Source organism: Haliaeetus albicilla, chromosome 27 (assembly GCF_947461875.1).
Source record: "Haliaeetus albicilla chromosome 27, bHalAlb1.1, whole genome shotgun sequence".
Lineage (NCBI taxonomy): Eukaryota > Metazoa > Chordata > Aves > Accipitriformes > Accipitridae > Haliaeetus > Haliaeetus albicilla.
Genome location: NC_091509.1, coordinates 14,566,802 through 14,580,779, shown reverse-complemented (window position 1 = coordinate 14,580,779; position 13,978 = coordinate 14,566,802).

Sequence of the window (13,978 nt, the reverse complement as noted above, 5' to 3'; positions counted from 1 at the left end):
GGTAACTAAGGTTGTTCTAGTAACATGCTCGTTCTAAGGTTGAGAAAAGGATCAAGGATAGGAATAGGTACAGCCAAAATACCCTGCACATCTGTAATTTATGCTTAATTAAATGTAATGCTTGGCAGTGCCTCAGAGCATTTTTGGTACTCTATATATCTTGACTTAAGTAATGTAGGCAATAATACTTCTGTACTGGAGGTAATGAAATCTGTTCTTGGTAAAACTGGGTCAGGAGCAGGGTTTTGCGTGGTTCAGCCCACCATCTTTTAGTGAAACTTCAGGGAAACTAGATTTCCCAAACCTGTCTTCAGGGCAGTTGGCCTGTGCTGGCCTTGCTGTTGACCAAGGAGGTCCTGCTGAGGTTCCCCTTAGAAATCATCCAGATTTTTGTCTTCCGCAGAGAAAGAAAAAAGGATTGCTAAATGGTGAACCAATGGGAGCTTGGTCCTCACAAATCCTTAACTTGCAGCCCTGAGGCAGCCTACCCCAACTGTCAGCCTCAAGGGGAGCCTCCTGAAGTCTTTTCCCTTCCTTCTTTAAACTCTATAAATTCATCCTTCCTACATGTCTCCCGGTGGGACTGATGCCCTAACACAATTCCCACCACTTTTCATAGAAAGTAGATCTAGATGCTAATAGGTCTGAGTGGAAGAGTTCAGTGAATTGCTTCCTTTGATGGTGACTTCTGGCCATCCTCCAGATGGGTCCCACAGCTCGGAGAGGATTACCCATGTGGGGGCACTCGGGCAGCGACCTGGCAAGCTCTGTGGGAAAATACCCTGTATGGTTGTTTTCCTAATTGCTCTGCAGAACAGAATAGCGCTGGGCTGCTCAGTTACTTGAGATGACGAACAGAAAATGGACAGACAAAGCAAGTAAAGGTGATTTGATCAAATGAAAGCTATTGCAAATAAACTTCCCAAAGTGAAGAAACTAACTTAGCTGTACGTTTGTCAGCCTGTCAATTTATCTCCCACCCTCTGTGCCAGACTATCCAGGCACCGAGCACTGCGGTGATTGCTTCAGTTTACTCAATTTACTTGTACAGGAGGGGATGGGGGTGGAAAAGTTGGTATTTGCCTCTGCATCAAAGTGAGGGAACTGGAGAAGCAGAGGAGTGCCCAGAGCAGTTCCCAGAACCGCAGAATCTGAGGGATAATTACAAAGACAACCAAATACATTGCAGAAAGACTAATTGTAATAAATTGGCCAAGAAACTTAAAACTTTGGTCGTGCATTGCAGCAAAACAAGAATTAATGCCTGGGAGCAGACAAGGCCCCAGGTTGGCAGAAGGCTAATGCAATTGGCTCTGGGTGCGTTCAGACAGCACTGGCATCTCAGTGCCTTGGCATTTGAGAGGGTAACAAAGAAATGAGAGCCTGCCCTGCCAGCTCCAGCACTAGAACTGATTGGATTTGGTGCATGTTAAAGCAACAACAGTCCTACTGTGTGGCCTCTGGATGATCACAGAATAAGTGAGCAAATGTAGATAATCGCCCAGCAAGAGCCATGGCAAAGAAAAGGCCAATGAGGCCTCAAGCTGGAAGAATCAGAATAGGCTTTAGATCCAGGAAATATGGGTTTGCTGGCCGAGAAGTGGGACTCCACCTGGACTGGGAGGATTGCAGGCATCAGGCTTTGTCTTGTCCAGATCTTACTGAAGTAGATTAGCAAGGAGAAGCTAAAGCATGTGCTGGAGATGCTTTTACAGTATGTTGGTTTGGGTTTTTTTTGTTGTTGGTTGGTTTGGTTGGTTTTGGGTTTTTTTTTTTTGGTTGGTTGGTTGTTGTGGTTTTTGTTTTTGTTTTGTTTTTTTTTTAACCTGTAGCTACTCTATCCTTCCATGACAAGAAGGGGACTAAATGCTGGAGTAAGAAAGGTGGAGGTATCAGTCACAGTTTGCTGAAAGGCCTGTACTTAAGAAAGTCTGCATTAGTTCACTGCTGGGAAAGTTGATCTGGGGTAATCCACATCAATTAATTTAAAACGTTTTCCTCCTTCATCTCAGCCTGGTTTGTGGTGAAGACATGACACAATGTAGGGTTTTCCATGCTTTACAAGCCCTGAAAGAATTACACGTCACAACCATCTACATGGAAATAACAATGGGTGGACTGAATATGACGCTTCAGATTTGCCAATGGAGTAGAAGTATCTCCTGTGCTGGTGCAGTCCTGCCCTGTCGGCTGCACTGTCCTACAGCGTTTTTGCCTCTTCCGAACCCCTCGTGTTGGAGTAGACCCACTACAGTAAACGGAGGCTTTGGGATCCTCTTTTTTTGTCTTTGTTGATACATGGAAGAGCTAATGTGCTGACTGGCAATGGGGTACACCCAATTTTGCAGCCTCTCATATATCTAGTTATCTAAAAAAAAGAAATACATGCTTCCTCTGTTCTTTCTCTTGGTCTACCTTCGATATTCTCTCTAGGGCTGTCCAAAGCCTCCTTTGTTTCTTTGTGAATCATTTGTTGCCCAGGGTCCGAAATAACACATCTGTAGTTCTGCATTAACTGTGTTTGCTGCCTGTGAAACGCAAAGCACTTTGTTCCCGGGGTACTGGGTGCAACCAGAGTAAATGCAATGCTCAAAGTGAGAGCTGAGCGGGGAGGAGACGCAGAGCTCCTGCCACATGTACAGTCACGCAGGAGCCAAATGCTGCAAGAAGAGAAAGTTGGCGCTTTCTCTGACACCCTGTATAAGTAAAGGGCAGACTGCTGAGTATTAGAGGGGTTGTCTTGTCATTACATGCAGCAGTGTCAAAATTTTCTAAAAATCCCATACTGCATTACACATGAAATAGGCTATGCTGACGAAAGCTCCTGTGTCCTGAGACCCTGATAGCTGTTCATATGCGTGGACTGGGTTCTTCTCTACTGGCTAGCATCTACAAAAGGGATTCTGAACCTTTGTAGCTGGAGTTGATTGGTCTCTTTATGTATAACTGATTCGTTTATCACCAATCATTGTGAATAATTTATCTCTGGATAACTGCTGGTAATTGCGCTTGGAACCTGATGGTGGGGATGCTTGTTTGTGTATTATCTGTGTTGGAGGTGCTGACTTCTTACTCTTCATATACATATATTCTATCCATGCATGCATTTACTTCAGGAGGGGCCTCAGGAAAATGTATCTGAAGTGCATGTATCATTTCTAAGCTTGTCCTGATTAACTCCGGGGAGAACGTGGTACACAGGCCAGGAACAATAGAGACAATTTCATTAACTGCGTTGGCTTCACGAGAGACGCAGTGGACCTCTGAGTTTGTGTTTCCAAGGGGTCATGCATATTCTTATTTCATTTTTATCTGCAAAGCAAAGGCTAGTTATTCCACTTGAGCTATTGCATCTGGAGCATCACTTAGGGAAATCCCTCAGGATTGCTGCATGCTACATAAGACCTGACAGTTCCTCAGAATGACTGCTTTCTGTCTCAATTTCTCTGTCCGGATGGTCTCTGTGCAGGATGGGACTCTGTCCCTTTCTCAGAGAGAGCAGCTCTGTGCTGGGAGGGATGTCACTGCTCTCCTTCAGTGCTGGATGCTGCTCCTGGAGACCCATACTCGTGCAGCTAATACAGAAGGTCCACAGACTCCAAACATTGCTTTTTCCTTTCATCCTGCTGCTGCAGAGCTAACAGACTGGTGCCCTAATCTGGTGTGCAGATGTCTGTGTTGCCTGAGAAGAGCTTTTCACCCTCAGTAATTCAGAGATGCATTTGTAATAAGAGATGTGACAAACTGTTATGACAATACTTCACTATCATAGGAAATACCTATACCAGGTGTTTAAAAAAAAAAAAAAAAAAGGAAGTCTTTTGTGGTCCAGTAACTTTCCAGATTACTTCAGTGGTATGAAATTACCACTACAAAATGCTTCCATACATAAAACAGTAGGAACTTCTCTGTTATAAGTATATTTACAATGCATATCTCCTGGGTAGTTGTTAAATGCATGAACATTACACTGGCATTTCCTCTTTAAACATTGTCATTTTATTGCTTTATCTATCCAGAGGAGAGCAGAAATTATCCTTTAATTACAATGAATTTAATGGTATTGGTTATGCAGCTTTTTAGTTCACACACAGCATGACAAAGCTTAGAGTTTAGTGTAGTCCTATCATGCATCATTGATTCATCTTTTCATCCTGGAGTGCTGAGTCTTTCCTAAGTCTCTGCTAAAAGCAGGTAAAAGATTGTAAGCTGGAGATGTTTAGACTGCCTTAGTCAAAAAGAATCAAAATGGGACTACAGGAAGGCATGGGCAAGGTATGTCGTGCTAATACTTTGCTGTGCTGCTCCTGAGAAGGGAGAGGAAAGCATGGGAATAAAAAGCCTGTCATTATCAAAACACAACACTGTAATGTGAAGAGGTGGAGTAATTTATCTTTAAGTAACAGGATGACCTATTCAGAACTGTAATTTTAATGTAAGGCTAACCTTTGAAAATAGATCAAGTGATATAAATTATTAAGGAACAGACATTCGTCAGATAGATGGTCTCTATTAGTAATTTTATGCATGAATGGTTATCTTCAAAGGTAGAGTTGCTGTCTGCTGAGAAAGAAAGTGCTAAAGCAGGTTACCTTAAGCTGATGTGAAAGGCTGACTTTTAATCAGTTTTTTTCTAATCCAATCAGAAAAAAAGGCTGAAGCGGGGTCATCTCTCTTGCTACCCAGCCCATGTAGCTCTTGAATTTTTTCGCTAGCAGAGGAATCTCCTGGTAATGTTGCTGATGTTCCTAAAATGTCTTCCAGTAGTTTTAGGGCTCAAACAGGTTGGCATGTGTCTCTGTTTGAGAATGGCAGCACCCATGCTGGATCCCACTGGGAAGTCCCAGCCTCTGGGCAAAGGAGAGCTGGTATCCAGAGACCCCTGACAGGGTGATGCTGCTCCAGGTGATCAGCTCCTTTGGAGTGCTGGGTGTGAATCCTTTTTGGAGAGGAAAGGTGTGCCCCCCCCCCCCTTTTTTTCCCTTCAAGTATTCAAGAGGAGTGTCTTATAAAGTATTAGTGTCTGTTACTCTGATGGTGTTTGGCCCACATTTTGAACTTGGAGTGGGAGAATAAAAAGGGAGAGGTCAAGCTATTTGTGAAAGATACTTTTCCACCTTCTGATCACTCTACTTTTTTTTTTTTTTAATCCCAAATTCCTCTTTTCCTGAGCTTCCTTCTGCTTTGTTTGCTTGTTTATTTTATATGCAAATGACCTCTATGCCCTTGTGAACTCATGATCAAAGTACTGCAGTGCACTTAATGTAAAACTAAATTTGAATTCTTTTGAGAAGTTGTTGGTTGAGGCTGTGGCCATAAACTTGATTTTCCCCATCCTCCGTTTGTTGCATATGTTTGGCATGGAAAAGCAGGAAAGCAAAGGTAAACTTAAGCTATGCATTCCTAGCCTGTTTGCTCCTGTAAACAAAAGCAACTTCAGATTTTTCTTAATTTTTTTCTGTCTGCAGCTTTTGGTATGTCTTGTCTTCCAGTCACAGATGCTGCTATTGCTCAGCTTTTGAATGGGATGTGCAATAGAGGGTATTATAGTCCTTCCCCAATCCTTCAGCCACACTGAAGCCTGTAATACTTTGGGAGAAGTGGTGTGTACGCTGCAGCATGTCCCTGTTGAATGGGACTAAGCACATGATGCTTCACGCAGTCCCAGCACTGCTTATTTTGCACAGTGACTCTTAGTCATTGCATTACCTCTACAGCATAATATAATGTATTTGATCTCTTCTGACATCTTTATTCACTCAAAAGGTGAAAGGGGAATAATCTAAAATGTTTGGTGTCTGCAAATTCTCTTAGACTCTGACAGACAACAGAAGCAATCATATCAGGGAGGGCAAGAGTTTTTATCTCGCCACCTTTAACTTCCAAAAGAATCTGGAAACTGCCTGCATGTACGTGAGCACCTCTTCTCAGCAGCAATCCTCCTTTTCTCTTTTCCCAAGCATCGATCTCATCTATATCTTCATCTGAATTAAGGCTTCAAGACTAAGGTTTCTAAGGGAATTGGAATTTATGATCCTTTTGACAATATCTACAAAGAGATTTATTTTCTGAATGCTATTTTCTTCAACTCCACTTGAGCAATTGGCAGGGAAAAAAAAATGGAAATATAAACAATTACTCCAGTGTGTGGAATCTTACTGACTTCTCTCTTTTCCTCTTTTTTCTTCATCTAGTTCATTGCTGTGCCAGGATGAATGGTTCGTGGTTAAAGCACTGAAGTGGGATGCAAATGATGCAAGTTTAAATTTCCAGATATGTCAAAGGCTTCCTCTGCGACAACATTTAATAGTTCTGTGATCTCTGCATGTACTTTTAGATACAAAAGGTATCTAAAAATATGACCTTCTCTCACATTCTTTTTGTATGTTTAGACAATCATAAACTAGACTCTGGATATTTGAAACCCCTTCACTTTGTTTCTTTGAACAAAATGCCTCCTGTTTGTGTTGAAGTGATACAGGTTAACACTTTGAACAAGAAAAAAAGATAAGCATTTGGTGTACTAATTTCAGGAGCAACTGTTTCCAGTAGCCTGGAACCCTTCTGCAGTATATTGATGTTTCAATCTGTACAGAGTAGCAGCTGCCCTTAATGATAAAGAAAAGCGACTGCTCTGCTCTGCTCCATGATGATTTGACACGGCAGCAGTAGTCTTGTGGAATGTGACATGACAACTTGAAATAATGATATGTAGATACGATGCTACAGACGTGCCATGAAATAGCATAAATTACTAAAAATGATGGGAAGAGAAAACATTTTCAGAGCAAAAATATTGAGACAAAAAGTTGTCACGTATCACATCTGAGGTTGAGAGGAATATGCCAGTTTATGTGATTTCTACTAGAAACAGTTTAGTTTAAATAGTCTTTTATATTTGGACTTTTAAAAATCAACACAGTCATCAGTAGACTCTAACTTGTCATATACAAAAGTAAGATGAATTTCTAGCATCTGCAATGCTTTTTAATATAAAGTTTCTGACTACGGACACATGTGAGACCACACTCAAGAGGCCACAAAGGCTATGCCCACATTAACAAGTAACACATCTCAACAGGAACACATCTGTAGAGCAAAATGGTGCTGAAGGTCCAGGCCCCACTCTACACACATTTCAGAGGATTTACTTCAGGTAGCTGTAGTCTGGCTGGTCTGCTGCCTGCCATTTGCTGGAGGGCAGTAGGTGAATTCCTGGAATGCATCTTCCAGTCTAATTTTATCCCAAATTAAAATGGGGTGCTCCAAGTACACGCTGTGGAAATAACCAGGAGAGAGTTTTCAAAAGCACACCCTTGACCCACAGTGAAGCACTAACACGTGCATGTCCAAAGACATCTGGGCTCCCTGAGTGCTTCCAAAGATGAACCAAATTGTTTATTTAAAGAATGAGATTAATCCTGCTGGAGGTAGGAGAATTATCATTGTGCTGATTAGAATTGGACCGGTGGATGATCCTTTTATCCAGGAGCTTCCTTCATCTGATTGGGCTTTGCTGGTTCAAAGAAAATGGAAATTGTTTCTGAACCATCTCTGATGTTGGGTAATGGAGAAGCCAAAGCCTGACCTCTTTGAATCATTTCCATTACAAATAATGTCAACGTGGCCCCTTAGACACTGTGCTGGACAAATCTTTATGCCAGTATCTACTCTGAACTTCCTTCCCCCCTTCCTGCTTTCTTCAGCCTTCTCTTTCTGTAAGAGAGACTGCTTCATTCTTCTGTGAAGGCTTCTGCTGAACAAAAGCAATTGACTCTGAAAGTCATACTCTGACATCAAACCCTTAGACTTTTCAAAGCATTGCTCAGGGTTTTAGATGTGTCTCCTATTGAATTTAATTGGAGCTGTGCAGCTGCACCAAAGCTTTCAAGATGCACATCCTGAAATATTCATGTTGCCTTTCTCTCCTTCCTTTCTCTCAGCCACATTTGTTAAAGTTTAAAGGAAGTGGCTTCCAGTTCTTGTAGGTGCAAATTTGCGCTTGCATAGTCTATGAAGACATTAGCATTTAGACATTGAACACCCTTGATTTGTATGCACCAGTCACTTGGTAAACAGCTGAAGTGGCTGCATATATGCTGTCAGTTAATTCTGGCTCCAAAAATGGATTCCATTTTTTAAAAGTCAAGCCCTATCAGATATCTGCTCTTCTGTTACTTGCACATAACATGATTTCAATTCTAGCATTTTAAAATCCCCCCTGTCCAGGCAGAAGTTTTCCATTGCTGGTTGGTTTGCTCTCAGTTTGCAGGATCCCAAGGTTGTCCAAGGTTGCTGTCCTTTCAGGAGAGCATGACACAAGACAGAGGCACGGTATTAAAATATGGACGTATTCCCTCAGTTCATGTAGTACCCTTGAACAGAAGGTCTGGGGGCAGGACTTGGTTTTCTGAGATGGGTTTGTTCAGTGTCTGAGAGAAAGGATATGTGAGTGCTAGGTACAAGGGCACTGCAATGTAATAAGGGTGATATATCATAATAAGGATGATATCACTCATTTTAGAGCCACGCATGTAGTGGGTATCTATCCCAGAGGAATCTCATCTTCAAAAATTATTTCAGAAATAATTATACTCTGTTCTTCTGACTTAAATAGAGACCCTTCAGAATTAGCCATCATCTTATTTTCAAGCTTATCCGTCTCTGAAGGCTGCTTAACATGGAAGAGTTCCTAACTGGTTGACTGTAAAGCAAGCCTGCTAAAAATGCTGTCTGCTAAAAGAAGGGGGAGTGCTTCTGTTTATAGGGAAAAGCCCAGGAGAGATTTGCAGGAATGCAGCTTTCTAGTCTCTACATCTCTGCTGATGTGCTGAATAGCCTTGATTCAGTAACCTGTTGTCTCAGTCTGCCCATCAGTAAAATGGGTATAAGAGTAAAAGTAAGAATAACGAAGGGCAACCTGTGACAAAAGCTGACTTTTTCATGGCACTCACTATTTTACAGAGTTGACGAGACTGCAAGCACACGAGTTCTTGTGCTTCATAATTTCCTGCTTGTTAGCTGTACTGAATTAACTGACCACATGCATGGCCCTAATCTATTGCAAACGGACTAAAATGTATTATCTTAAAACACCATGAAGGCAAGCTGGCTGATAAGCAGAAAATCAGAAAAATCTGATTACTCATGTGTTTGTAATTGTGGGTCCACACCCATAATTAATGTTCCTGGGCTGATCTGAGGCCTTCAGAAGCAAAAGATATTAGGAGAACTTGTACTTTGGTTTGTTGTCGTCAGGCTTTGTAAAATCTTTTGCATGAAGAGAGTTCAGAAATACTGTTTTATCCTTCAGCCTGGGAAAGATTTGCCTCATCAGCAAGGTGCTGCTATTTTAGCTGCCTACCTTTCTAATTGAATTTAGAGTATAACAGAATCATCACTAGCAGCACTGCAAACCTTCCCAGTTTGCTTTGGATAATTTTGTCTCACTGCTGCAGGGTTTTCTGCATACTGTTGGGAATACCCAGGGAAAAATGCAAATTGTGACATAGAATTACTTAGCTCTCCGCAACAGCTGACAAGATCTAAGTACATTCTCTGTATCTATCTCTGACCGCTTCTGATTTCACTTGTTGTCATGTGTTTAGATTGGCAATTGTTTTGTATAGGTAGACCTGTAGTGTTAATATCCTGCTTTGATGATATTACTCTTCAGGAATATTAATGAGTGGCTTCTGCATGTGGCATCTTTAAAACCTTCCACTGCTGGTATTTTTTTTTTTTTTTTTAAATGGTGAAAAAGCACTGCTGAAGGCCCTTTGGGTAAATATTATTTAAAGTAGTCCATGCATTTTAATTAGCAAAGAAATACATAGATAAGGATGAAAGATTTGTTTTCCTCAGGCAAACCATGAGAACATCAGGCCCCACAGGTAGCTTAGTTTAACTCCAGAGAGATTACATTTATATCTCCTCATCTAAATCTTGGAAATGCTGTCTGATACAAGCAGTACAAATTAAGGCAAAATAAAGGTGTCTTCTCTGCTGGAGGTTTAAGGTCCTTTTTGCTGCACATTATTAAGGTGTCCTATACAGGAGGGGGAAAACAAAGCAAAACTAGAAAAAGAAAACTGCAGCATAATCTGTGTATGAGACTCTGTATTTTTGTGTGCACAGGAAAAACATGGGTTGTTTTAACCAATGATTGGTCATAGAAGTGAGTTGATTGTGTTTCCTGGTCATGAACCAGTTGATCCATGAAGCATATTTACATGTTTCAATTATCAAAAATCAGTTTTCTGTGTTAGTAAGCTTCTGGTAGAAGGTGCACCTCTGGTACTCACCTTTGCTGTGTAGCTGCAGGCTAGTCATTTAACTTCTTGAGTAGGTGGTTTGGTTTTTTTTAAACTTGAGGTTTTTAACCTCCTTTAAGAGGTTAAATGACTAGCCTGTGGCTACACAGCATGTATATGAGCACTCCTACGGTATACCAGGGGTATGTTTTGAGGCAGGAGGTTAGCAACGACTGTAGAAGCAGGAATTTTTTCGGAGCCTCCATCAGTCTGATCACTTGAGCTCGAAGCAAGGGTTACTGTTTGCTTCTCGGGAGGAGTAACTTAGACTGAAAGAAGATAAGACCCTGCACAGAAAAGTCTGAGGAAGGATGTTTTGCTGTAGCGTTCTCTCTCTCTGAAAGGGTATGGAGATTGCTGTGTTGAGAGATCAACAAGGTTTGTTGTTGCTGGAGAACGTCAGGAGGACAAGGAAGGTGCTGCATGTGCAGAGCTTCTCATAGGGCTACAGCTCTTTTCCATGACATTGTCTAGTTTTCTAATGGGGTCATCAGCTCAGGAACAAGGAAATCTGCATGACTTGGCTGAGATCAAATGGAAGGGACACAAACCGACCAGAGGAACCAGCGGGTCTCCTGGTTCCCAGGGAGAAGGCTGAGCCATGGGTGCTGCTGCTTCTTCTTCCTTCTGTCCTTCAGAAGCAGCTGGGCTTGCTCGTGCCAAACCGGAGTGAACGACTGAAAGATAATGGTGAGATTTCTCTAAATGCCTGCCTTGAGACCGCTGTCAGCACAGCTTAGATAAAGGTGCCTGTTAGGTTGGAGATAAAGGAACCCATCGTACCTTGCAGTGTTCATTGTGTAGGAGCTGGTCTTAAAAGGTGTCTGGTCCTGTGCTGTGACAGATGGCACACAGACCCAGCACCACCCTTTATGTTCTGCTTCAAGAGGAGGCTGAATATGCCACAGAACTTGATTGAGATCCTGTGATACCAGAATAAATCTGTGTAGAGTTATTGTGTGTTATTCAAAGAAGCAAAACGTTTCTGAATGGCAGCGTCTCCGAGTGCATGCAAGATTGATTTGATTTCCAGACCTAAGACAGATTCTTTAGTATTACTAAGCCCAAGACCCAAGCGGGAAAGGGACGGTGTTTGCTCTCTAGGTCGTGCATTGATCTAGGTAGCCTCTGGGCTGCTCTAATTAATCTCTCCCCTGCTTTGGGATATTCAGAGCAAGAAGGGCAGGCTGGCAGCCAAAACCATTAGGTCCATGCCAGGCGAGGGTCCCACATGCTGGTGGGGTCTGTAGCTCTGCCTCCCAGCCCCCTTGCTGTGCTGATGCCGTCCAAATGGGGCAGCCCGGAGCCGAGAACACGAGCCTTTGCGTGAAAGGCTCTGAAAAATGTGTGCCAGGGCTGTAACCATCATCGTGTGCGATTATGGCACACACGGATAGATTTGTTAAAGAGAGCATAAGGTGGAAGAGCCTTCTACTTCCTAAGCAGAAGCATTTTATAGACGCCTCTGCCATTTACTGGTCATTTGTTGTGGTCTTTTGAGAAATAAGTCAGTGCTGTCTCCAACCTAATTACCAGTGTAAAAGACAATTTATCACTTACCAAAGCTCTGATTGCATTTTCAGCCTTGCATGGCCTCTTGGTTGGTAGGTGGAATTGGATACAAGATTGGCAATTTTTTTTAAGGGAAAGTTTTACAAAAAGAATAAGAAAGAAAGAAAAGAAATAAAGGAGCCAAAAATTCAACTTCCAGTTCTGTGCTTTAATGTCTGTCTGAAGTTTTAAATTTTTTTTGAACGTAAGCTTATAGGAGTTCTCATTTAGAAATCAGGAAAAATAAAATCTCATTTAAGAAGTCTGTCTTTGGTTCATATTTTATAAAAATTTTGCCCCTGAGAATGAAGATGCAGCTTCCCATGGCCTAAAATGCAAGGCTCAGCAGGAGAAATAGCTCACTTGAAAAAAAATCTGAGGCATAATTATTAATTAATGTACAAAAAAAAGATTTGGTGTGCAAAAATCTCTGGCTTTTTCTCATTTTTATCACTGATTTCCTCTTCTGGACTTCAGATGCAGCTCTGAACAAGCCATTTTATGTTATATTTTTGCAGATCAAATAATCAGAAGAAAACAGGTCATATGTTTTGATAGATACTACATAAAAGGAAATGTTTAGACTGCTATAGCCATACTCAAATTTTATTGTAGGGAATTAAGTTTCTTCAAAGCAAATGGCTTTCTTTTACTTCTCAGTATTTCTTATGCAATTAGCAAGTTGGTTATATTAACTTGGTTGACAGACGATATTGCTGATCTTATCAACTTTCACTTGTGTATACAGGGCTTTATTAATTTCTTGCTTGCTTATGAACTTCTTTGTCAACAATAAAATTGGTGGGTAAATGTGGAACATGCATGTCACGGTAATGCATTGTTTGCTTTGCTTATCAGTAAATAACAAACTTTTGGCAAATAAATAAGAGCAACAAGGGGGCAGGTGGGTCTTAGGGGTTTCTTTTGCCACTCTTGGCGCTTTGTCATGTTGCTAAGTTACAGTAGCTTCTGGCTTCTACTTTAGAGAGTAGAAGTTATTTTTAAATGTATAATGAACAGAGTACCAGGGAATCCCAAAGCTGTTCTGGAAGTGGCTGTAATACAGGGGAAATTATGAATGCAGTCTGAAGGCCGACACTGCAAAACACTGGTCTGATACAAAACCAGCTCCTACCATCGTATTACAATTACAAAGGTGTGTACATTGTTTATTTTTTATAGAATGCCTTAAAAATAGCAAACAGTAATAATTAACCATTGGACTAGATGGTACCTGCCTGTGACTCGCTGAGCATGGTTGTTTTTCTGAGAATGTAGGAATGATTGTGACTAGAAGTAAAAAAATTCCAAATTAACATCCCTGAAGAGACTATTCTCAGAATAGATTCTATGTCCTTACTGAAAAGTTAGTTCTTTTTATCACTAGTCAAAAGTTTTTATTCCTCATGTTGCAACAGTGATTTCGTTATTACCACTATGGAGGTAACAAGCAGTAAGACCTACCTCCCTAAATAGAAATTTTGAACTTGCTGCAAAGTCACCCAGCATAGTCCTTGCTATTCCTTCTTCTAAGGCACCAAAAGGGAAACTGAGTGGTATTTCTTAGGGTTCTTGCTCTGGTGGCATTACAAAGGCTGAAGCTCTGAACTGAAAAATGGCATCAGCTTTCATACTGGAATTGGAAAATATGTACAGATTTTTATTGATATTCCAGTTGGTGAGAGGAAAACATAATTTTCCTGCTGGTTAGAAGTTGCACTCCACCATCTGTTGCTGGGCAGTGCAAGCCTTTGAAAGGGCTGGAGTTCAACTCCACTTGGCTTCAGGCTTAACCTGCCTCTCTGGTGGAGGAGAGGAGTCCAGGGGGTCAGATGGTGGGAGCATATGACTCAAAGCTGCTGGGAGACATTGGAGGATGGCCTGAGTCCAGGGAGATGAGCACAGGGTAGCTTAATGCAGAAAATTGCTAAGTAATGTGCTTTGGCAGCAAGTTGTCTGTCTGAGTGCCGTGAAATCGTACGGGGCAGTGAGAGGGGAAAGGATGCCCTGTAGCAGGGGATTGAAACCCAAAGAGAGATGCAGGAGACCAGTGAGTCTACGGAAAAAAGGTGGGACTTGCAGGCTGTTGGCTGAGCTTCTGTTTTATATCAGTT